The sequence below is a fragment of the Meles meles genome, chromosome 6 (genome assembly GCF_922984935.1).
Source record: "Meles meles chromosome 6, mMelMel3.1 paternal haplotype, whole genome shotgun sequence".
Lineage (NCBI taxonomy): Eukaryota > Metazoa > Chordata > Mammalia > Carnivora > Mustelidae > Meles > Meles meles.
Genome location: NC_060071.1, coordinates 24,858,539 through 24,881,724, shown reverse-complemented (window position 1 = coordinate 24,881,724; position 23,186 = coordinate 24,858,539). Strand labels below are relative to the sequence as shown.

The 23,186-nt window shown below is 67.3% G+C and overlaps 14 non-coding genes across 14 annotated transcripts; all 14 read right to left on the bottom strand.

Moving 5' to 3' along the window:
• Nucleotides 1-134: 134 nt before the first annotated feature.
• On the bottom strand, nucleotides 135-215 carry LOC123945555. Its single transcript, XR_006819376.1, has one exon. It is a non-coding gene; the product is annotated as a small nucleolar RNA SNORD115 (small nucleolar RNA).
• A 1,583-nt stretch (nucleotides 216-1,798) lies between these two features.
• On the bottom strand, nucleotides 1,799-1,879 carry LOC123945006. The gene has a single exon (XR_006818929.1). It is a non-coding gene; the product is annotated as a small nucleolar RNA SNORD115 (small nucleolar RNA).
• Nucleotides 1,880-3,478: 1,599 nt separating this feature from the next.
• LOC123945037 lies at nucleotides 3,479-3,559 on the bottom strand. The gene has a single exon (XR_006818959.1). It is a non-coding gene; the product is annotated as a small nucleolar RNA SNORD115 (small nucleolar RNA).
• Nucleotides 3,560-5,139: 1,580 nt separating this feature from the next.
• Nucleotides 5,140-5,220, bottom strand: LOC123945005. The gene has a single exon (XR_006818928.1). It is a non-coding gene; the product is annotated as a small nucleolar RNA SNORD115 (small nucleolar RNA).
• A 1,607-nt stretch (nucleotides 5,221-6,827) lies between these two features.
• Nucleotides 6,828-6,908, bottom strand: LOC123945554. Its single transcript, XR_006819375.1, has one exon. It is a non-coding gene; the product is annotated as a small nucleolar RNA SNORD115 (small nucleolar RNA).
• A 1,580-nt stretch (nucleotides 6,909-8,488) lies between these two features.
• Nucleotides 8,489-8,569, bottom strand: LOC123945003. Its single transcript, XR_006818926.1, has one exon. It is a non-coding gene; the product is annotated as a small nucleolar RNA SNORD115 (small nucleolar RNA).
• A 1,600-nt stretch (nucleotides 8,570-10,169) lies between these two features.
• Nucleotides 10,170-10,250, bottom strand: LOC123945036. Its single transcript, XR_006818958.1, has one exon. It is a non-coding gene; the product is annotated as a small nucleolar RNA SNORD115 (small nucleolar RNA).
• A 1,580-nt stretch (nucleotides 10,251-11,830) lies between these two features.
• On the bottom strand, nucleotides 11,831-11,911 carry LOC123945002. Its single transcript, XR_006818925.1, has one exon. It is a non-coding gene; the product is annotated as a small nucleolar RNA SNORD115 (small nucleolar RNA).
• Nucleotides 11,912-13,512: 1,601 nt separating this feature from the next.
• LOC123945553 lies at nucleotides 13,513-13,593 on the bottom strand. The gene has a single exon (XR_006819374.1). It is a non-coding gene; the product is annotated as a small nucleolar RNA SNORD115 (small nucleolar RNA).
• A 1,584-nt stretch (nucleotides 13,594-15,177) lies between these two features.
• LOC123945000 lies at nucleotides 15,178-15,258 on the bottom strand. The gene has a single exon (XR_006818924.1). It is a non-coding gene; the product is annotated as a small nucleolar RNA SNORD115 (small nucleolar RNA).
• A 1,608-nt stretch (nucleotides 15,259-16,866) lies between these two features.
• Nucleotides 16,867-16,947, bottom strand: LOC123945552. Its single transcript, XR_006819373.1, has one exon. It is a non-coding gene; the product is annotated as a small nucleolar RNA SNORD115 (small nucleolar RNA).
• Nucleotides 16,948-18,531: 1,584 nt separating this feature from the next.
• LOC123944999 lies at nucleotides 18,532-18,612 on the bottom strand. The gene has a single exon (XR_006818923.1). It is a non-coding gene; the product is annotated as a small nucleolar RNA SNORD115 (small nucleolar RNA).
• Nucleotides 18,613-20,212: 1,600 nt separating this feature from the next.
• Nucleotides 20,213-20,293, bottom strand: LOC123945551. Its single transcript, XR_006819372.1, has one exon. It is a non-coding gene; the product is annotated as a small nucleolar RNA SNORD115 (small nucleolar RNA).
• A 1,584-nt stretch (nucleotides 20,294-21,877) lies between these two features.
• Nucleotides 21,878-21,958, bottom strand: LOC123944998. The gene has a single exon (XR_006818922.1). It is a non-coding gene; the product is annotated as a small nucleolar RNA SNORD115 (small nucleolar RNA).
• Nucleotides 21,959-23,186: the final 1,228 nt, after the last annotated feature.

The following is a 23,186-nucleotide window of genomic DNA, read 5'->3' as shown; positions in this document are numbered from 1 at the left end:
CCGCAGGTGCACCGACGTCCGGGGGCCACAGCAGAGAGCCTCGAGAGGTGGTTCTCCTCCCGCGGCCACCTGCAGCGCACCCTCACTGCCCCGACGCTCTGGGGGAGGCTGACCCCGGCACGGTCCCCTGCCTTGGGCCTCAGCGTAATCCTATTGAGCGTGATTTTTAGGTCCTCATCGCTCTTCGAGACCATATGAGTTCTCATCATTGACCCAAGCACGCCCGAGGCGACGCGGGAGGTCCCCTACCACCCAGAAGCTGCTTACCGAGGCTGCTCTCAGGACAGCGCCATACCCCGGCTTCCTGAGGCATGGGACCTGGCGGCGGGGCTGGGCGATGCAAGACTTGGTGGTCAGGGCCAGATCCTCGCTTGGGGATGGGGGCCTAAGGAGAGAGGGGGAGGCCGGCCGTCGGAACGGCGTGCTCGCTGGCCCGTGCCATGCCGCCAAGAACTCTCCAGCCCGAAGCCCTGGCCGGTGCTGTCCAGGCGGGCGGCTGACCCACCCAGGGCTCGGGTCCTCGGGCAAGGGGCAGGACACAAGGGACCCGCTGCCCATCCCTGGCCTTCCCAAATCCACGGAGATCCGGGCCCCGTGGGAGCCTCCCCTTGCTAGGAAAGGCCCCAGAGCATGGCCTGGAGCACAGGGATTTCCAGTGCTCCCCCGATGTCTGCCGGGGCCCCAAGCAAAGCGTGGCGCACCCGGAAGTGAGGGCCCGAAGGACGCCTTCCCACACATGGGGACCGCGGTGGTCTAGGGACCCGGGCCCTGGCACTCGCAGCCAACGGTGGCCCCCAGGCCCTGATCGCCCAGGGCGAAAAAGGGAATCGCGTCTCACCGTCTCCCACCAAGCAGCGCAAGGCAGGAGACCGCGGCCCGCCCTGCAGGAGGGTCCTGACTCTCCCCTTGTGGCGGCGCTTCCTCTGGGGGCCTCAGAGGACCGGCTCAGCCCCATGGCCTGCTGTGGCCCGGGGCTCGCCACACTTCCCCTGGGCTAGGGAAACCTTGCTGACTCGGGAAATCCGAGGAAATATTCGAGGGCTGTACTTCAGCAGCCTCCCAGGCTCTGCTTACTCTTGGGCGTCTGCTGCATTCTTCATGAGCTCTGCCCTCTCCAGCCCTCTCCAGAACCATCGGCTGGGGTGACTCGAGCGACAACCACTCGCTGAAGGGGACAGAGGGCCCTGACACCAAGGGACTCACGTCCGCTCTCTTCTCGGGCGCACAGGACACAGCTGGACGTACAAGGAGGCCTCAGGTCCATGTGGGACGATGGCGGCATGCCCCCAGCCCCCAGTCGTTGCCAGTGACCTGGCCCAACTTTCCCATTCCCTGCACGTGGGATTGCTGAAGGGCGGCTGTGCATGGGCAGGTCAACGCTGTGTGGGCCACCACAGCCCCCATCCCTAGCACAGTGCTGGAGCCGGGGCCCGTGCGGGGATCCGGGCTCCGCGGACAATGCCCATGGCGCCTGGCATCTCCCTGCAGGCCCAGAGTCTTCCACTCACCTCTCTTGGGTCACGCCGCACCAAGTTCCGGCCCCCGAGGCCCGCTGAAAGACACAAGGGGCAACGGTCTCCTAAGCAATGGCACCGAGGGAGCTGTCCTGCGAGGTGGATTGGGTCCGGAGGCCGGGCGGAACGCCTCACGACCTCGAGCGGACCCCTGACGGGCACAGACAGGCCAGGGCCAGCACGGGGAGCCCCGAGGGTACGATGGCCTCACGCCCACAACTGCGGCGCACCTCCAGGGTCCCCAGGGTCTGGGGGAGGCTGATCCCGGCACAGACGCCTGTCTTGGGCCTCAGCGTAATCCTATTGAGCATGATTTTTAGGTCATCATCGCTCTTCGAGACCACTTGAGTTCTCATCACTGACCCAAGCAAGCTGGTGGCGATGCGTGCGGCCTCGGGGCACCCCGAAGCTGCTTACCGGGGCTGCATTCCGCACCGCGTCCATGCCCCCGGGTCCTGAGACGTGAGACCTCTGGGCAGGGCGGGGCCAAGCAAGACGTGCTCATCTGGGCGAGCTTCTCGATTGTGGATGGGTTTCTAAGGAGAGACGGAGAGACCAGCTGTCCAAACGTCCTGGTCTGAAGCGCCTGCCGTGCGGCCCAGGGCCCCCTTTCCCGGAGTCCTGGCCACTGGGGGCCCGGCAGAGTTCGGAGCCAAGCATGGCAGGTGTCCGCCAGGAAGGAGCCGGGCCCAAAGGCCCGGCTGCCCTTTCCGGGGCATCCCAAAGCAATGGAGACCGTGGTCCCTGTGGGAGCCCAGCCTTCTGGAGAACGGCCCCTGACCATGGCATGGACCACAGGGCTTTGGCCGGGTCCCCGCTGTCTCCCGGAGTGGCGAGCCAAGAGCGGCGGCCCGGGAGGTTTGGCCAGGACGCCGCCCACCCTCTCCTGGAGCCACCTGGGAGCCAAGGACCTGAGCCCCTGCCCGGGAAGCCAAAGGTTGCCGGGGCCCAGGGCTCCCCCACGGCCGAGCGGGGAAAGCCAGGTCACTCTCCACCACGGCAGCAAGGCACACCGCCCGCTGGCCGCTCTGGACGAGGGACCTGACTCGGCCCGTGCAGTGCCGCTTCACCACGACCCTATCCCGGGTGCTTGAGAGTCTCAGGTGAGAGGCTGAGGCCCAACGGCTGCTGTGGCCTGGGACGTGCAGTTTCTGCCCCCCGCCCCAGTGGAACCGTGCCATCTGGCCAGCTCAACGAATCCTCGTGGGCTCTTCGGAAGTGGCCTCCCGGGGCCCCAAACGCCTTGGTCGTCTGCAGGACGGGACAGGAGCTCGGGTCAGTGCAGCCCGCAGAAACCTGCCATGGGCCGGGCCTTGAGCAACAAGGTGTTGCTCAAGGGCACAGTGGCCTCCGAGACCACGGGTCTCACGTCCACTCCCTTTCTGGGCCCCCCGGACACGCCGCAATTGATCAGGAGGCCTCGGGTGCACCTGGGCCTTGGGCGGCCAGCCCGCGCTTTCCAGGCCTTGTCAGCCCCCCGGCCCACGTTTCGCGATCCCTGCCCCTGGGATGGCTCAGGGGCACACGCTCACGGGGACTTCGGTGCCGTCCGGACAATGAGGACCCGCATCCCCAGCCCAGGCCCAGCTGCGGAGTCCCTGCTGGGGTCCCCGCTTCCCGATGCCAGGCCAAGGGGTCTGGGGCCTCCCTCGGAGCCCAGAGGCTTCCGCTCACCTCTCCTGGTGGGAGACGCGCCAAGAACCTTGCCAGCCAGGCCCGCTGAAAGACACAAGGACACAAGGGTGGCTAAGCCCTGGCTCTCGGGCAGCTGTCCGGGGAAGAGGCCTGGGTCGGTAGACCAGCTGGAACGCCAGAACACCCCGTCGGCACCCGCAGGTGCACCGACGTCCGGGGGCCACAGCAGAGAGCCTCGAGAGGTGGTTCTCCTCCCGCGGCCACCTGCAGCGCACCCTCACTGCCCCGACGCTCTGGGGGAGGCTGACCCCGGCACGGTCCCCTGCCTTGGGCCTCAGCGTAATCCTATTGATCGTGATTTTTAGGTCCTCATCGCTCTTCGAGACCATATGAGTTCTCATCATTGACCCAAGCACGCCCGAGGCGACGCGGGAGGTCCCCTACCACCCAGAAGCTGCTTACCGAGGCTGCTCTCAGGACAGCGCCATACCCCGGCTTCCTGAGGCATGGGACCTGGCGGCGGGGCTGGGCGATGCAAGACTTGGTGGTCAGGGCCAGATCCTCGCTTGGGGATGGGGGCCTAAGGAGAGAGGGGGAGGCCGGCCGTCGGAACGGCGTGCTCGCTGGCCCGTGCCATGCCGCCAAGAACTCTCCAGCCCGAAGCCCTGGCCGGTGCTGTCCAGGCGGGCGGCTGACCCACCCAGGGCTCGGGTCCTCGGGCAAGGGGCAGGACACAAGGGACCCGCTGCCCATCCCTGGCCTTCCCAAATCCACGGAGATCCGGGCCCCCGTGGGAGCCTCCCCTTGCTAGGAAAGGCCCCAGAGCATGGCCTGGAGCACAGGGATTTCCAGTGCTCCCCCGATGTCTGCCGGGGCCCCAAGCAAAGCGTGGCGCACCCGGAAGTGAGGGCCCGAAGGACGCCTTCCCACACATGGGGACCGCGGTGGTCTAGGGACCCGGGCCCTGGCACTCGCAGCCAACGGTGGCCCCCAGGCCCTGATCGCCCAGGGCGAAAAAGGGAATCGCGTCTCACCGTCTCCCACCAAGCAGCGCAAGGCAGGAGACCGCGGCCCGCCCTGCAGGAGGGTCCTGACTCTCCCCTTGTGGCGGCGCTTCCTCTGGGGGCCTCAGAGGACCGGCTCAGCCCCATGGCCTGCTGTGGCCCGGGGCTCGCCACTCTTCCCCTGGGCCAGGGAAACCTTGCTGACTCGGGAAATCCGAGGAAACATTCGAGGGCTGTACTTCAGCAGCCTCCCAGGCTCTGCTTACTCTTGGGCGTCTGCTGCATTCTTCATGAGCTCTGCCCTCTCCAGCCCCAGAACCATCGGCTGGGGTGACTCGAGCGACAACCACTCGCTGAAGGGGACAGAGGGCCCTGACACCAAGGGACTCACGTCCGCTCTCTTCTCGGGCGCACAGGACACAGCTGGACGTACAAGGAGGCCTCAGGTCCATGTGGGACGACGGCGGCATGCCCCCAGCCCCCAGTCGTTGCCAGTGACCTGGCCCAACTTTCCCATTCCCTGCACGTGGGATTGCTGAAGGGCGGCTGTGCATGGGCAGGTCAACGCTGTGTGGGCCACCACAGCCCCCATCCCTAGCACAGTGCTGGAGCCGGGGCCCGTGCGGGGATCCGGGCTCCGCGGACAATGCCCATGGCGCCTGGCATCTCCCTGCAGGCCCAGAGTCTTCCACTCACCTCTCTTGGGTCACGCCGCACCAAGTTCCGGCCCCCGAGGCCCGCTGAAAGACACAAGGGGCAACGGTCTCCTAAGCAATGGCACCGAGGGAGCTGTCCTGCGAGGTGGATTGGGTCCGGAGGCCGGGCGGAACGCCTCACGACCTCGAGCGGACCCCTGACGGGCACAGACAGGCCAGGGCCAGCACGGGGAGCCCCGAGGGTACGATGGCCTCACGCCCACAACTGCGGCGCACCTCCAGGGTCCCCAGGGTCTGGGGGAGGCTGATCCCGGCACAGACGCCTGTCTTGGGCCTCAGCGTAATCCTATTGAGCATGATTTTTAGGTCATCATCGCTCTTCGAGACCACTTGAGTTCTCATCACTGACCCAAGCAAGCTGGTGGCGATGCGTGCGGCCTCGGGGCACCCCGAAGCTGCTTACCGGGGCTGCATTCCGCACCGCGTCCATGCCCCCGGGTCCTGAGACGTGAGACCTCTCACGCCCTTGGCAGGGCGGGGCCAAGCAAGACGTGCTCATTGGGCGAGCTTCTCGATTGTGGATGGGTTTCTAAGGAGAGACGGAGAGACCAGCTGTCCAAACGTCCTGGTCTGAAGCGCCTGCCGTGCGGCCCAGGGCCCCCTTTCCCGGAGTCCTGGCCACTGGGGGCCCGGCAGAGTTCGGAGCCAAGCATGGCAGGTGTCCGCCAGGAAGGAGCCGGGCCCAAGGGCCCGGCTGCCCTTTCCGGGGCATCCCAAAGCAATGGAGACCGTGGTCCCTGTGGGAGCCCAGCCTTCTGGAGAACGGCCCCTGACCATGGCATGGACCACAGGGCTTTGGCCGGGTCCCCGCTGTCTCCCGGAGTGGCGAGCCAAGAGCGGCGGCCCGGGAGGTTTGGCCAGGACGCCGCCCACCCTCTCCTGGAGCCACCTGGGAGCCAAGGACCTGAGCCCCTGCCCGGGAAGCCAAAGGTTGCCGGGGCCCAGGGCTTCCCCACGGCCGAGCGGGGAAAGCCAGGTCACTCTCCACCACGGCAGCAAGGCACACCGCCCGCTGGCCGCTCTGGACGAGGGACCTGACTCGGCCCGTGCAGTGCCGCTTCACCACGACCCTATCCCGGGTGCTTGAGAGTCTCAGGTGAGAGGCTGAGCCCCAACGGCTCCTGTGGCCTGGGACGTGCAGTTTCTGCCCCCCCGCCCCAGTGGAACCGTGCCGTCTGGCCAGCTCAACGAATCCTCGTGGGCTCTTCGGAAGTGGCCTCCCGGGGCCCCAAACGCCTTGGTCGTCTGCAGGACGGGACAGGAGCTCGGGCCAGTGCAGCCCGCAGAAACCTGCCATGGGCCGGGCCTTGAGCAACAAGGTGTTGCTCAAGGGCACAGTGGCCTCCGAGACCACGGGTCTCACGTCCACTCCCTTTCTGGGCCCCCCGGACACGCCGCAATTGATCAGGAGGCCTCGGGTGCACCTGGGCCTTGGGCGGCCAGCCCGCGCTTTCCAGGCCTTGTCAGCCCCCCGGCCCACGTTTCGCGATCCCTGCCCCTGGGATGGCTCAGGGGCACACGCTCACGGGGACTTCGGTGCCGTCCGGACAATGAGGACCCGCATCCCCAGCCCAGGCCCAGCTGCGGAGTCCCTGCTGGGGTCCCCGCTTCCCGATGCCAGGCCAAGGGGTCTGGGGCCTCCCTCGGAGCCCAGAGGCTTCCGCTCACCTCTCCTGGTGGGAGACGCGCCAAGAACCTTGCCAGCCAGGCCCGCTGAAAGACACAAGGACACAAGGGTGGCTAAGCCCTGGCTCTCGGGCAGCTGTCCGGGGAAGAGGCCTGGGTCGGTAGACCAGCTGGAACGCCAGAACACCCCGTCGGCACCCGCAGGTGCACCGACGTCCGGGGGCCACAGCAGAGAGCCTTGAGAGGTGGTTCTCCTCCCGCGGCCACCTGCAGCGCACCCTCACTGCCCCGACGCTCTGGGGGAGGCTGACCCCGGCACGGTCCCCTGCCTTGGGCCTCAGCGTAATCCTATTGAGCGTGATTTTTAGGTCCTCATCGCTCTTCGAGACCATATGAGTTCTCATCATTGACCCAAGCACGCCCGAGGCGACGCGGGAGGTCCCCTACCACCCAGAAGCTGCTTACCGAGGCTGCTCTCAGGACAGCGCCATACCCCGGCTTCCTGAGGCATGGGACCTGGCGGCGGGGCTGGGCGATGCAAGACTTGGTGGTCAGGGCCAGATCCTCGCTTGGGGATGGGGGCCTAAGGAGAGAGGGGGAGGCCGGCCGTCGGAACGGCGTGCTCGCTGGCCCGTGCCATGCCGCCAAGAACTCTCCAGCCCGAAGCCCTGGCCGGTGCTGTCCAGGCGGGCGGCTGACCCACCCAGGGCTCGGGTCCTCGGGCAAGGGGCAGGACACAAGGGACCCGCTGCCCATCCCTGGCCTTCCCAAATCCACGGAGATCCGGGCCCCCGTGGGAGCCTCCCCTTGCTAGGAAAGGCCCCAGAGCATGGCCTGGAGCACAGGGATTTCCAGTGCTCCCCCGATGTCTGCCGGGGCCCCAAGCAAAGCGTGGCGCACCCGGAAGTGAGGGCCCGAAGGACGCCTTCCCACACATGGGGACCGCGGTGGTCTAGGGACCCGGGCCCTGGCACTCGCAGCCAACGGTGGCCCCCAGGCCCTGATCGCCCAGGGCGAAAAAGGGAATCGCGTCTCACCGTCTCCCACCAAGCAGCGCAAGGCAGGAGACCGCGGCCCGCCCTGCAGGAGGGTCCTGACTCTCCCCTTGTGGCGGCGCTTCCTCTGGGGGCCTCAGAGGACCGGCTCAGCCCCATGGCCTGCTGTGGCCCGGGGCTCGCCACTCTTCCCCTGGGCCAGGGAAACCTTGCTGACTCGGGAAATCCGAGGAAACATTCGAGGGCTGTACTTCAGCAGCCTCCCAGGCTCTGCTTACACTTGGGCGTCTGCTGCATTCTTCATGAGCTCTGCCCTCTCCAGCCCCAGAACCATCGGCTGGGGTGACTCGAGCGACAACCACTCGCTGAAGGGGACAGAGGGCCCTGACACCAAGGGACTCACGTCCGCTCTCTTCTCGGGCGCACAGGACACAGCTGGACGTACAAGGAGGCCTCAGGTCCATGTGGGACGACGGCGGCATGCCCCCAGCCCCCAGTCGTTGCCAGTGACCTGGCCCAACTTTCCCATTCCCTGCACGTGGGATTGCTGAAGGGCGGCTGTGCATGGGCAGGTCAACGCTGTGTGGGCCACCACAGCCCCCATCCCTAGCACAGTGCTGGAGCCGGGGCCCGTGCGGGGATCCGGGCTCCGCGGACAATGCCCATGGCGCCTGGCATCTCCCTGCAGGCCCAGAGTCTTCCACTCACCTCTCTTGGGTCACGCCGCACCAAGTTCCGGCCCCCGAGGCCCGCTGAAAGACACAAGGGGCAACGGTCTCCTAAGCAATGGCACCGAGGGAGCTGTCCTGCGAGGTGGATTGGGTCCGGAGGCCGGGCGGAACGCCTCACGACCTCGAGCGGACCCCTGACGGGCACAGACAGGCCAGGGCCAGCACGGGGAGCCCCGAGGGTACGATGGCCTCACGCCCACAACTGCGGCGCACCTCCAGGGTCCCCAGGGTCTGGGGGAGGCTGATCCCGGCACAGACGCCTGTCTTGGGCCTCAGCGTAATCCTATTGAGCATGATTTTTAGGTCATCATCGCTCTTCGAGACCACTTGAGTTCTCATCACTGACCCAAGCAAGCTGGTGGCGATGCGTGCGGCCTCGGGGCACCCCGAAGCCGCTTACCGGGGCTGCATTCCGCACCGCGTCCATGCCCCCGGGTCCTGAGACGTGAGACCTCTGGGCAGGGCGGGGCCAAGCAAGACGTGCTCATCTGGGCGAGCTTCTCGATTGTGGATGGGTTTCTAAGGAGAGACGGAGAGACCAGCTGTCCAAACGTCCTGGTCTGAAGCGCCTGCCGTGCGGCCCAGGGCCCCCTTTCCCGGAGTCCTGGCCACTGGGGGCCCGGCAGAGTTCGGAGCCAAGCATGGCAGGTGTCCGCCAGGAAGGAGCCGGGCCCAAGGGCCCGGCTGCCCTTTCCGGGGCATCCCAAAGCAATGGAGACCGTGGTCCCTGTGGGAGCCCAGCCTTCTGGAGAACGGCCCCTGACCATGGCATGGACCACAGGGCTTTGGCCGGGTCCCCGCTGTCTCCCGGAGTGGCGAGCCAAGAGCGGCGGCCCGGGAGGTTTGGCCAGGACGCCGCCCACCCTCTCCTGGAGCCACCTGGGAGCCAAGGACCTGAGCCCCTGCCCGGGAAGCCAAAGGTTGCCGGGGCCCAGGGCTCCCCCACGGCCGAGCGGGGAAAGCCAGGTCACTCTCCACCACGGCAGCAAGGCACACCGCCCGCTGGCCGCACTGGACGAGGGACCTGACTCGGCCCGTGCAGTGCCGCTTCACCACGACCCTATCCCGGGTGCTTGAGAGTCTCAGGTGAGAGGCTGAGCCCCAACGGCTCCTGTGGCCTGGGACGTGCAGTTTCTGCCCCCCCGCCCCAGTGGAACCGTGCCGTCTGGCCAGCTCAACGAATCCTCGTGGGCTCTTCGGAAGTGGCCTCCCGGGGCCCCAAACGCCTTGGTCGTCTGCAGGACGGGACAGGAGCTCGGGCCAGTGCAGCCCGCAGAAACCTGCCATGGGCCGGGCCTTGAGCAACAAGGTGTTGCTGAAGGGCACAGTGGCCTCCGAGACCACGGGTCTCACGTCCACTCCCTTTCTGGGCCCCCCGGACACGCCGCAATTGATCAGGAGGCCTCGGGTGCACCTGGGCCTTGGGCGGCCAGCCCGCGCTTTCCAGGCCTTGTCAGCCCCCCGGCCCACGTTTCGCGATCCCTGCCCCTGGGATGGCTCAGGGGCACACGCTCACGGGGACTTCGGTGCCGTCCGGACAATGAGGACCCGCATCCCCAGCCCAGGCCCAGCTGCGGAGTCCCTGCTGGGGTCCCCGCTTCCCGATGCCAGGCCAAGGGGTCTGGGGCCTCCCTCGGAGCCCAGAGGCTTCCGCTCACCTCTCCTGGTGGGAGACGCGCCAAGAACCTTGCCAGCCAGGCCCGCTGAAAGACACAAGGACACAAGGGTGGCTAAGCCCTGGCTCTCGGGCAGCTGTCCGGGGAAGAGGCCTGGGTCGGTAGACCAGCTGGAACGCCAGAACACCCCGTCGGCACCCGCAGGTGCACCGACGTCCGGGGGCCACAGCAGAGAGCCTCGAGAGGTGGTTCTCCTCCCGCGGCCACCTGCAGCGCACCCTCACTGCCCCGACGCTCTGGGGGAGGCTGACCCCGGCACGGTCCCCTGCCTTGGGCCTCAGCGTAATCCTATTGATCGTGATTTTTAGGTCCTCATCGCTCTTCGAGACCATATGAGTTCTCATCATTGACCCAAGCAGGCCCGAGGCGACGCGGGAGGTCCCCTACCACCCAGAAGCTGCTTACCGAGGCTGCTCTCAGGACAGCGCCATACCCCGGCTTCCTGAGGCATGGGACCTGGCGGCGGGGCTGGGCGATGCAAGACTTGGTGGTCAGGGCCAGATCCTCGCTTGGGGATGGGGGCCTAAGGAGAGAGGGGGAGGCCGGCCGTCGGAACGGCGTGCTCGCTGGCCCGTGCCATGCCGCCAAGAACTCTCCAGCCCGAAGCCCTGGCCGGTGCTGTCCAGGCGGGCGGCTGACCCACCCAGGGCTCGGGTCCTCGGGCAAGGGGCAGGACACAAGGGACCCGCTGCCCATCCCTGGCCTTCCCAAATCCACGGAGATCCGGGCCCCCGTGGGAGCCTCCCCTTGCTAGGAAAGGCCCCAGAGCATGGCCTGGAGCACAGGGATTTCCAGTGCTCCCCCGATGTCTGCCGGGGCCCCAAGCAAAGCGTGGCGCACCCGGAAGTGAGGGCCCGAAGGACGCCTTCCCACACATGGGGACCGCGGTGGTCTAGGGACCCGGGCCCTGGCACTCGCAGCCAACGGTGGCCCCCAGGCCCTGACCGACCAGGGCGAAAAAGGGAATCGCGTCTCACCGTCTCCCACCAAGCAGCGCAAGGCAGGAGACCGCGGCCCGCCCTGCAGGAGGGTCCTGACTCTCCCCTTGTGGCGGCGCTTCCTCTGGGGGCCTCAGAGGACCGGCTCAGCCCCATGGCCTGCTGTGGCCCGGGGCTCGCCACTCTTCCCCTGGGCCAGGGAAACCTTGCTGACTCGGGAAATCCGAGGAAACATTCGAGGGCTGTACTTCAGCAGCCTCCCAGGCTCTGCTTACACTTGGGCGTCTGCTGCATTCTTCATGAGCTCTGCCCTCTCCAGCCCCAGAACCATCGGCTGGGGTGACTCGAGCGACAACCACTCGCTGAAGGGGACAGAGGGCCCTGACACCAAGGGACTCACGTCCGCTCTCTTCTCGGGCGCACAGGACACAGCTGGACGTACAAGGAGGCCTCAGGTCCATGTGGGACGTCGGCGGCATGCCCCCAGCCCCCAGTCGTTGCCAGTGACCTGGCCCAACTTTCCCATACCCTGCACGTGGGATTGCTGAAGGGCGGCTGTGCATGGGCAGGTCAACGCTGTGTGGGCCACCACAGCCCCCATCCCTAGCACAGTGCTGGAGCCGGGGCCCGTGCGGGGATCCGGGCTCCGCGGACAATGCCCATGGCGCCTGGCATCTCCCTGCAGGCCCAGAGTCTTCCACTCACCTCTCTTGGGTCACGCCGCACCAAGTTCCGGCCCCCGAGGCCCGCTGAAAGACACAAGGGGCAACGGTCTCCTAAGCAATGGCACCGAGGGAGCTGTCCTGCGAGGTGGATTGGGTCCGGAGGCCGGGCGGAACGCCTCACGACCTCGAGCGGACCCCTGACGGGCACAGACAGGCCAGGGCCAGCACGGGGAGCCCCGAGGGTACGATGGCCTCACGCCCACAACTGCGGCGCACCTCCAGGGTCCCCAGGGTCTGGGGGAGGCTGATCCCGGCACAGACGCCTGTCTTGGGCCTCAGCGTAATCCTATTGAGCATGATTTTTAGGTCATCATCGCTCTTCGAGACCACTTGAGTTCTCATCACTGACCCAAGCAAGCTGGTGGCGATGCGTGCGGCCTCGGGGCACCCCGAAGCTGCTTACCGGGTTTGCATTCCGCACCGCGTCCATGCCCCCGGGTCCTGAGACGTGAGACCTCTGGGCAGGGCGGGGCCAAGCAAGACGTGCTCATCTGGGCGAGCTTCTCGATTGTGGATGGGTTTCTAAGGAGAGACGGAGAGACCAGCTGTCCAAACGTCCTGGTCTGAAGCGCCTGCCGTGCGGCCCAGGGCCCCCTTTCCCGGAGTCCTGGCCACTGGGGGCCCGGCAGAGTTCGGAGCCAAGCATGGCAGGTGTCCGCCAGGAAGGAGCCGGGCCCAAGGGCCCGGCTGCCCTTTCCGGGGCATCCCAAAGCAATGGAGACCGTGGTCCCTGTGGGAGCCCAGCCTTCTGGAGAACGGCCCCTGACCATGGCATGGACCACAGGGCTTTGGCCGGGTCCCCGCTGTCTCCCGGAGTGGCGAGCCAAGAGCGGCGGCCCGGGAGGTTTGGTCAGGACGCCGCCCACCCTCTCCTGGAGCCACCTGGGAGCCAAGGACCTGAGCCCCTGCCCGGGAAGCCAAAGGTTGCCGGGGCCCAGGGCTCCCCCACGGCCGAGCGGGGAAAGCCAGGTCACTCTCCACCACGGCAGCAAGGCACACCGCCCGCTGGCCGCTCTGGACGAGGGACCTGACTCGGCCCGTGCAGTGCCGCTTCACCACGACCCTATCCCGGGTGCTTGAGAGTCTCAGGTGAGAGGCTGAGCCCCAACGGCTGCTGTGGCCTGGGACGTGCAGTTTCTGCCCCCCCCGCCCCAGTGGAACCGTGCCGTCTGGCCAGCTCAACGAATCCTCGTGGGCTCTTCGGAAGTGGCCTCCCGGGGCCCCAAACGCCTTGGTCGTCTGCAGGACGGGACAGGAGCTCGGGCCAGTGCAGCCCGCAGAAACCTGCCATGGGCCGGGCCTTGAGCAACAAGGTGTTGCTCAAGGGCACAGTGGCCTCCGAGACCACGGGTCTCACGTCCACTCCCTTTCTGGGCCCCCCGGACACGCCGCAATTGATCAGGAGGCCTCGGGTGCACCTGGGCCTTGGGCGGCCAGCCCGCGCTTTCCAGGCCTTGTCAGCCCCCCGGCCCACGTTTCGCGATCCCTGCCCCTGGGATGGCTCAGGGGCACACGCTCACGGGGACGTCGGTGCCGTCCGGACAATGAGGACCCGCATCCCCAGCCCAGGCCCAGCTGCGGAGTCCCTGCTGGGGTCCCCGCTTCCCGATGCCAGGCCAAGGGGTCTGGGGCCTCCCTCGGAGCCCAGAGGCTTCCGCTCACCTCTCCTGGTGGGAGACGCGCCAAGAACCTTGCCAGCCAGGCCCGCTGAAAGACACAAGGACACAAGGGTGGCTAAGCCCTGGCTCTCGGGCAGCTGTCCGGGGAAGAGGCCTGGGTCGGTAGACCAGCTGGAACGCCAGAACACCCCGTCGGCACCCGCAGGTGCACCGACGTCCGGGGGCCACAGCAGAGAGCCTCGAGAGGTGGTTCTCCTCCCGCAGCCACCTGCAGCGCACCCTCACTGCCCCGACGCTCTGGGGGAGGCTGACCCCGGCACGGTCCCCTGCCTTGGGCCTCAGCGTAATCCTATTGAGCGTGATTTTTAGGTCCTCATCGCTCTTCGAGACCATATGAGTTCTCATCATTGACCCAAGCACGCCCGAGGCGACGCGGGAGGTCCCCTACCACCCAGAAGCTGCTTACCGAGGCTGCTCTCAGGACAGCGCCATACCCCGGCTTCCTGAGGCATGGGACCTGGCGGCGGGGCTGGGCGATGCAAGACTTGGTGGTCAGGGCCAGATCCTCGCTTGGGGATGGGGGCCTAAGGAGAGAGGGGGAGGCCGGCCGTCGGAACGGCGTGCTCGCTGGCCCATGCCATGCCGCCAAGAACTCTCCAGCCCGAAGCCCTGGCCGGTGCTGTCCAGGCGGGCGGCTGACCCACCCAGGGCTCGGGTCCTCGGGCAAGGTGCAGGACACAAGGGACCCGCTGCCCATCCCTGGCCTTCCCAAATCCACGGAGATCCGGGCCCCCGTGGGAGCCTCCCCTTGCTAGGAAAGGCCCCAGAGCATGGCCTGGAGCACAGGGATTTCCAGTGCTCCCCCGATGTCTGCCGGGGCCCCAAGCAAAGCGTGGCGCACCCGGATGTGAGGGCCCGAAGGACGCCTTCCCACACATGGGGACCGCGGTGGTCTAGGGACCCGGGCCCTGGCACTCGCAGCCAACGGTGGCCCCCAGGCCCTGATCGCCCAGGGCGAAAAAGGGAATCGCGTCTCACCGTCTCCCACCAAGCAGCGCAAGGCAGGAGACCGCGGCCCGCCCTGCAGGAGGGTCCTGACTCTCCCCTTGTGGCGGCGCTTCCTCTGGGGGCCTCAGAGGACCGGCTCAGCCCCATGGCCTGCTGTGGCCCGGGGCTCGCCACTCTTCCCCTGGGCCAGGGAAACCTTGCTGACTCGGGAAATCCGAGGAAACATTCGAGGGCTGTACTTCAGCAGCCTCCCAGGCTCTGCTTACACTTGGGCGTCTGCTGCATTCTTCATGAGCTCTGCCCTCTCCAGCCCTCTCCAGAACCATCGGCTGGGGTGACTCGAGCGACAACCACTCGCTGAAGGGGACAGAGGGCCCTGACACCAAGGGACTCACGTCCGCTCTCTTCTCGGGCGCACAGGACACAGCTGGACGTACAAGGAGGCCTCAGGTCCATGTGGGACGACGGCGGCATGCCCCCAGCCCCCAGTCGTTGCCAGTGACCTGGCCCAACTTTCCCATTCCCTGCACGTGGGATTGCTGAAGGGCGGCTGTGCATGGGCAGGTCAACGCTGTGTGGGCCACCACAGCCCCCATCCCTAGCACAGTGCTGGAGCCGGGGCCCGTGCGGGGATCCGGGCTCCGCGGACAATGCCCATGGCGCCTGGCATCTCCCTGCAGGCCCAGAGTCTTCCACTCACCTCTCTTGGGTCACGCCGCACCAAGTTCCGGCCCCCGAGGCCCGCTGAAAGACACAAGGGGCAACGGTCTCCTAAGCAATGGCACCGAGGGAGCTGTCCTGCGAGGTGGATTGGGTCCGGAGGCCGGGCGGAACGCCTCACGACCTCGAGCGGACCCCTGACGGGCACAGACAGGTCAGGGCCAGCACGGGGAGCCCCGAGGGTACGATGGCCTCACGCCCACAACTGCGGCGCACCTCCAGGGTCCCCAGGGTCTGGGGGAGGCTGATCCCGGCACAGACGCCTGTCTTGGGCCTCAGCGTAATCCTATTGAGCATGATTTTTAGGTCATCATCGCTCTTCGAGACCACTTGAGTTCTCATCACTGACCCAAGCAAGCTGGTGGCGATGCGTGCGGCCTCGGGGCACCCCGAAGCTGCTTACCGGGGCTGCATTCCGCACCGCGTCCATGCCCCCGGGTCCTGAGACGTGAGACCTCTCACGCCCTTGGCAGGGCGGGGCCAAGCAAGACGTGCTCATCTGGGCGAGCTTCTCGATTGTGGATGGGTTTCTAAGGAGAGACGGAGAGACCAGCTGTCCAAACGTCCTGGTCTGAAGCGCCTGCCGTGCGGCCCAGGGCCCCCTTTCCCGGAGTCCTGGCCACTGGGGGCCCGGCAGAGTTCGGAGCCAAGCATGGCAGGTGTCCGCCAGGAAGGAGCCGGGCCCAAGGGCCCGGCTGCCCTTTCCGGGGCATCCCAAAGCAATGGAGACCGTGGTCCCTGTGGGAGCCCAGCCTTCTGGAGAACGGCCCCTGACCATGGCATGGACCACAGGGCTTTGGCCGGGTCCCCGCTGTCTCCCGGAGTGGCGAGCCAAGAGCGGCGGCCCGGGAGGTTTGGCCAGGACGCCGCCCACCCTCTCCTGGAGCCACCTGGGAGCCAAGGACCTGAGCCCCTGCCCGGGAAGCCAAAGGTTGCCGGGGCCCAGGGCTCCCCCACGGCCGAGCGGGGAAAGCCAGGTCACTCTCCACCACGGCAGCAAGGCACACCGCCCGCTGGCCGCTCTGGACGAGGGACCTGACTCGGCCCGTGCAGTGCCGCTTCACCACGACCCTATCCCGGGTGCTTGAGAGTCTCAGGTGAGAGGCTGAGCCCCAACGGCTGCTGTGGCCTGGGACGTGCAGTTTCTGCCCCCCCGCCCCAGTGGAACCGTGCCGTCTGGCCAGCTCAACGAATCCTCGTGGGCTCTTCGGAAGTGGCCTCCCGGGGCCCCAAACGCCTTGGTCGTCTGCAGGACGGGACAGGAGCTCGGGCCAGTGCAGCCCGCAGAAACCTGCCATGGGCCGGGCCTTGAGCAACAAGGTGTTGCTGAAGGGCACAGTGGCCTCCGAGACCACGGGTCTCACGTCCACTCCCTTTCTGGGCCCCCCGGACACGCCGCAATTGATCAGGAGGCCTCGGGTGCACCTGGGTCTTGGGCGGCCAGCCCGCGCTTTCCAGGCCTTGTCAGCCCCCCGGCCCACGTTTCGCGATCCCTGCCCCTGGGATGGCTCAGGGGCACACGCTCACGGGGACTTCGGTGCCGTCCGGACAATGAGGACCCGCATCCCCAGCCCAGGCCCAGCTGCGGAGTCCCTGCTGGGGTCCCCGCTTCCCGATGCCAGGCCAAGGGGTCTGGGGCCTCCCTCGGAGCCCAGAGGCTTCCGCTCACCTCTCCTGGTGGGAGACGCGCCAAGAACCTTGCCAGCCAGGCCCGCTGAAAGACACAAGGACACAAGGGTGGCTAAGCCCTGGCTCTCGGGCAGCTGTCCGGGGAAGAGGCCTGGGTCGGTAGACCAGCTGGAATGCCAGAACACCCCGTCGGCACCCGCAGGTGCACCGACGTCCGGGGGCCACAGCAGAGAGCCTCGAGAGGTGGTTCTCCTCCCGCGGCCACCTGCAGCGCACCCTCACTGCCCCGACGCTCTGGGGGAGGCTGACCCCGGCACGGTCCCCTGCCTTGGGCCTCAGCGTAATCCTATTGAGCGTGATTTTTAGGTCCTCATCGCTCTTCGAGACCATATGAGTTCTCATCATTGACCCAAGCACGCCCGAGGCGACGCGGGAGGTCCCCTACCACCCAGAAGCTGCTTACCGAGGCTGCTCTCAGGACAGCGCCATACCCCGGCTTCCTGAGGCATGGGACCTGGCGGCGGGGCTCGGCGATGCAAGACTTGGTGGTCAGGGCCAGATCCTCGCTTGGGGATGGGGGCCTAAGGAGAGAGGGGGAGGCCGGCCGTCGGAATGGCGTGCTCGCTGGCCCGTGCCATGCCGCCAAGAACTCTCCAGCCCGAAGCCCTGGCCGGTGCTGTCCAGGCGGGCGGCTGACCCACCCAGGGCTCGGGTCCGCGGGCAAGGGGCAGGACACAAGGGACCCGCTGCCCATCCCTGGCCTTCCCAAATCCACGGAGATCCGGGCCCCCGTGGGAGCCTCCCCTTGCTGAGAAAGGCCCCAGAGCATGGCCTGGAGCACAGGGATTTCCAGTGCTCCCCCGATGTCTGCCGGGGCCCCAAGCAAAGCGTGGCGCACCCGGAAGTGAGGGCCCGAAGGACGCCTTCCCACACATGGGGACCGCGGTGGTCTAGGGACCCGGGCCCTGGCACTCGCAGCCAGCGGTGGCCCCCAGGCCCTGATCGCCCAGGGCGAAAAAGGGAATCGCGTCTCACCGTCTCCCACCAAGCAGCGCAAGGCAGGAGACCGCGGCCCGCCCTGCAGGAGGGTCCTGACTCTCCCCTTGTGGTGGCGCTTCCTCTGGGGGCCTCAGAGGACCGGCTCAGCCCCATGGCCTGCTGTGGCCCGGGGCTCGCCACTCTTCCCCTGGGCCAGGGAAACCTTGCTGACTCGGGAAATCCGAGGAAACATTCGAGGGCTGTACTTCAGCAGCCTCCCAGGCTCTGCTTACACTTGGGCGTCTGCTGCATTCTTCATGAGCTCTGCCCTCTCCAGCCCTCTCCAGAACCATCGGCTGGGGTGACTCGAGCGACAACCACTCGCTGAAGGGGACAGAGGGCCCTGACACCAAGGGACTCACGTCCGCTCTCTTCTCGGGCGCACAGGACACAGCTGGACGTACAAGGAGGCCTCAGGTCCATGTGGGACGACGGCGGCATGCCCCCAGCCCCCAGTCGTTGCCAGTGACCTGGCCCAACTTTCCCATTCCCTGCACGTGGGATTGCTGAAGGGCGGCTGTGCATGGGCAGGTCAACGCTGTGTGGGCCACCACAGCCCCCATCCCTAGCACAGTGCTGGAGCCGGGGCCCGTGCGGGGATCCGGGCTCCGCGGACAATGCCCATGGCGCCTGGCATCTCCCTGCAGGCCCAGAGTCTTCCACTCACCTCTCTTGGGTCACGCCGCACCAAGTTCCGGCCCCCGAGGCCCGCTGAAAGACACAAGGGGCAACGGCCTCCTAAGCAATGGCACCGAGGGAGCTGTCCTGCGAGGTGGATTGGGTCCGGAGGCCGGGCGGAACGCCTCACGACCTCGAGCGGACCCCTGACGGGCACAGACAGGCCAGGGCCAGCACGGGGAGCCCCGAGGGTACGATGGCCTCACGCCCACAACTGCGGCGCACCTCCAGGGTCCCCAGGGTCTGGGGGAGGCTGATCCCGGCACAGACGCCTGTCTTGGGCCTCAGCGTAATCCTATTGAGCATGATTTTTAGGTCATCATCGCTCTTCGAGACCACTTGAGTTCTCATCACTGACCCAAGCAAGCTGGTGGCGATGCGTGCGGCCTCGGGGCACCCCGAAGCTGCTTACCGGGGCTGCATTCCGCACCGCGTCCATGCCCCCGGGTCCTGAGACGTGAGACCTCTGGGCAGGGCGGGGCCAAGCAAGACGTGCTCATCTGGGCGAGCTTCTCGATTGTGGATGGGTTTCTAAGGAGAGACGGAGAGACCAGCTGTCCAAACGTCCTGGTCTGAAGCGCCTGCCGTGCGGCCCAGGGCCCCCTTTCCCGGAGTCCTGGCCACTGGGGGCCCGGCAGAGTTCGGAGCCAAGCATGGCAGGTGTCCGCCAGGAAGGAGCCGGGCCCAAGGGCCCGGCTGCCCTTTCCGGGGCATCCCAAAGCAATGGAGACCGTGGTCCCTGTGGGAGCCCAGCCTTCTGGAGAACGGCCCCTGACCATGGCATGGACCACAGGGCTTTGGCCGGGTCCCCGCTGTCTCCCGGAGTGGCGAGCCAAGAGCGGCGGCCCGGGAGGTTTGGCCAGGACGCCGCCCACCCTCTCCTGGAGCCACCTGGGAGCCAAGGACCTGAGCCCCTGCCCGGGAAGCCAAAGGTTGCCGGGGCCCAGGGCTCCCCCACGGCCGAGCGGGGAAAGCCAGGTCACTCTCCACCACGGCAGCAAGGCACACCGCCCGCTGGCCGCTCTGGACGAGGGACCTGACTCGGCCCGTGCAGTGCCGCTTCACCACGACCCTATCCCGGGTGCTTGAGAGTCTCAGGTGAGAGGCTGAGCCCCAACGGCTGCTGTGGCCTGGGACGTGCAGTTTCTGCCCCCCCGCCCCAGTGGAACCGTGCCGTCTGGCCAGCTCAACGAATCCTCGTGGGCTCTTCGGAAGTGGCCTCCCGGGGCCCCAAACGCCTTGGTCGTCTGCAGGACGGGACAGGAGCTCGGGCCAGTGCAGCCCGCAGAAACCTGCCATGGGCCGGGCCTTGAGCAACAAGGTGTTGCTGAAGGGCACAGTGGCCTCCGAGACCACGGGTCTCACGTCCACTCCCTTTCTGGGCCCCCCGGACACGCCGCAATTGATCAGGAGGCCTCGGGTGCACCTGGGCCTTGGGCGGCCAGCCCGCGCTTTCCAGGCCTTGTCAGCCCCCCGGCCCACGTTTCGCGATCCCTGCCCCTGGGATGGCTCAGGGGCACACGCTCACGGGGACGTCGGTGCCGTCCGGACAATGAGGACCCGCATCCCCAGCCCAGGCCCAGCTGCGGAGTCCCTGCTGGGGTCCCCGCTTCCCGATGCCAGGCCAAGGGGTCTGGGGCCTCCCTCGGAGCCCAGAGGCTTCCGCTCACCTCTCCTGGTGGGAGACGCGCCAAGAACCTTGCCAGCCAGGCCCGCTGAAAGACACAAGGACACAAGGGTGGCTAAGCCCTGGCTCTCGGGCAGCTGTCCGGGGAAGAGGCCTGGGTCGGTAGACCAGCTGGAACGCCAGAACACCCCGTCGGCACCCGCAGGTGCACCGACGTCCGGGGGCCACAGCAGAGAGCCTCGAGAGGTGGTTCTCCTCCCGCGGCCACCTGCAGCGCACCCTCACTGCCCCGACGCTCTGGGGGAGGCTGACCCCGGCACGGTCCCCTGCCTTGGGCCTCAGCGTAATCCTATTGAGCGTGATTTTTAGGTCCTCATCGCTCTTCGAGACCATATGAGTTCTCATCATTGACCCAAGCACGCCCGAGGCGATGCGGGAGGTCCCCTACCACCCAGAAGCTGCTTACCGAGGCTGCTCTCAGGACAGCGCCATACCCCGGCTTCCTGAGGCATGGGACCTGGCGGCGGGGCTGGGCGATGCAAGACTTGGTGGTCAGGGCCAGATCCTCGCTTGGGGATGGGGGCCTAAGGAGAGAGGGGGAGGCCGGCCGTCGGAACGGCGTGCTCGCTGGCCCGTGCCATGCCACCAAGAACTCTCCAGCCCGAAGCCCTGGCCGGTGCTGTCCAGGCGGGCGGCTGACCCACCCAGGGCTCGGGTCCGCGGGCAAGGGGCAGGACACAAGGGACCCGCTGCCCATCCCTGGCCTTCCCAAATCCACGGAGATCCGGGTCCCCGTGGGAGCCTCCCCTTGCTAGGAAAGGCCCCAGAGCATGGCCTGGAGCACAGGGATTTCCAGTGCTCCCCCGATGTCTGCCGGGGCCCCAAGCAAAGCGTGGCGCACCCGGATGTGAGGGCCCGAAGGACGCCTTCCCACACATGGGGACCGCGGTGGTCTAGGGACCCGGGCCCTGGCACTCGCAGCCAACGGTGGTCCCCAGGCCCTGATCGCCCAGGGCGAAAAAGGGAATCGCGTCTCACCGTCTCCCACCAAGCAGCGCAAGGCAGGAGACCGCGGCCCGCCCTGCAGGAGGGTCCTGACTCTCCCCTTGTGGCGGCGCTTCGTCTGGGGGCCTCAGAGGACCGGCTCAGCCCCATGGCCTGCTGTGGCCCGGGGCTCGCCACTCTTCCCCTGGGCCAGGGAAACCTTGCTGACTCGGGAAATCCGAGGAAACATTCGAGGGCTGTACTTCAGCAGCCTCCCAGGCTCTGCTTACACTTGGGCGTCTGCTGCATTCTTCATGAGCTCTGCCCTCTCCAGCCCTCTCCAGAACCATCGGCTGGGGTGACTCGAGCGACAACCACTCGCTGAAGGGGACAGAGGGCCCTGACACCAAGGGACTCACGTCCGCTCTCTTCTCGGGCGCACAGGACACAGCTGGACGTACAAGGAGGCCTCAGGTCCATGTGGGACGACGGCGGCATGCCCCCAGCCCCCAGTCGTTGCCAGTGACCTGGCCCAACTTTCCCATTCCCTGCACGTGGGATTGCTGAAGGGCGGCTGTGCATGGGCAGGTCCACGCTGTGTGGGCCACCACAGCCCCCATCCCTAGCACAGTGCTGGAGCCGGGGCCCGTGCGGGGATCCGGGCTCCGCGGACAATGCCCATGGCGCCTGGCATCTCCCTGCAGGCCCAGAGTCTTCCACTCACCTCTCTTGGGTCACGCCGCACCAAGTTCCGGCCCCCGAGGCCCGCTGAAAGACACAAGGGGCAACGGTCTCCTAAGCAATGGCACCGAGGGAGCTGTCCTGCGAGGTGGATTGGGTCCGGAGGCCGGGCGGAACGCCTCACGACCTCGAGCGGACCCCTGACGGGCACAGACAGGCCAGGGCCAGCACGGGGAGCCCCGAGGGTACGATGGCCTCACGCCCACAACTGCGGCGCACCTCCAGGGTCCCCAGGGTCTGGGGGAGGCTGATCCCGGCACAGACGCCTGTCTTGGGCCTCAGCGTAATCCTATTGAGCATGATTTTTAGGTCATCATCGCTCTTCGAGACCACTTGAGTTCTCATCACTGACCCAAGCAAGCTGGTGGCGATGCGTGCGGCCTCGGGGCACCCCGAAGCTGCTTACCGGGGCTGCATTCCGCACCGCGTCCATGCCCCCGGGTCCTGAGACGTGAGACCTCTGGGCAGGGCGGGGCCAAGCAAGACGTGCTCATCTGGGCGAGCTTCTCAATTGTGGATGGGTTTCTAAGGAGAGACGGAGAGACCAGCTGTCCAAACGTCCTGGTCTGAAGCGCCTGCCGTGCGGCCCAGGGCCCCCTTTCCCGGAGTCCTGGCCACTGGGGGCCCGGCAGAGTTCGGAGCCAAGCATGGCAGGTGTCCGCCAGGAAGGAGCCGGGCCCAAGGGCCCGGCTGCCCTTTCCGGGGCATCCCAAAGCAATGGAGACCGTGGTCCCTGTGGGAGCCCAGCCTTCTGGAGAACGGCCCCTGACCATGGCATGGACCACAGGGCTTTGGCCGGGTCCCCGCTGTCTCCCGGAGTGGCGAGCCAAGAGCGGCGGCCCGGGAGGTTTGGCCAGGACGCCGCCCACCCTCTCCTGGAGCCACCTGGGAGCCAAGGACCTGAGCCCCTGCCCGGGAAGCCAAAGGTTGCCGGGGCCCAGGGCTCCCCCACGGCCGAGCGGGGAAAGCCAGGTCACTCTCCACCACGGCAGCAAGGCACACCGCCCGCTGGCCGCTCTGGACGAGGGACCTGACTCGGCCCGTGCAGTGCCGCTTCACCACGACCCTATCCCGGGTGCTTGAGAGTCTCAGGTGGGAGGCTGAGCCCCAACGGCTGCTGTGGCTTGGGACGTGCAGTTTCTGCCCCCCGCCCCAGTGAAACCGTGCCGTCTGGCCAGCTCAACGAATCCTCGTGGGCTCTTCGGAAGTGGCCTCCCGGGGCCCCAAACGCCTTGGTCGTCTGCAGGACGGGACAGGAGCTCGGGCCAGTGCAGCCCGCAGAAACCTGCCATGGGCCGGGCCTTGAGCAACAAGGTGTTGCTCAAGGGCACAGTGGCCTCCGAGACCACGGGTCTCACGTCCACTCCCTTTCTGGGCCCCCCGGACACGCCGCAATTGATCAGGAGGCCTCGGGTGCACCTGGGCCTTGGGCGGCCAGCCCGCGCTTTCCAGGCCTTGTCAGCCCCCCGGCCCACGTTTCGCGATCCCTGCCCCTGGGATGGCTCAGGGGCACACGCTCACGGGGACGTCGGTGCCGTCCGGACAATGAGGACCCGCATCCCCAGCCCAGGCCCAGCTGCGG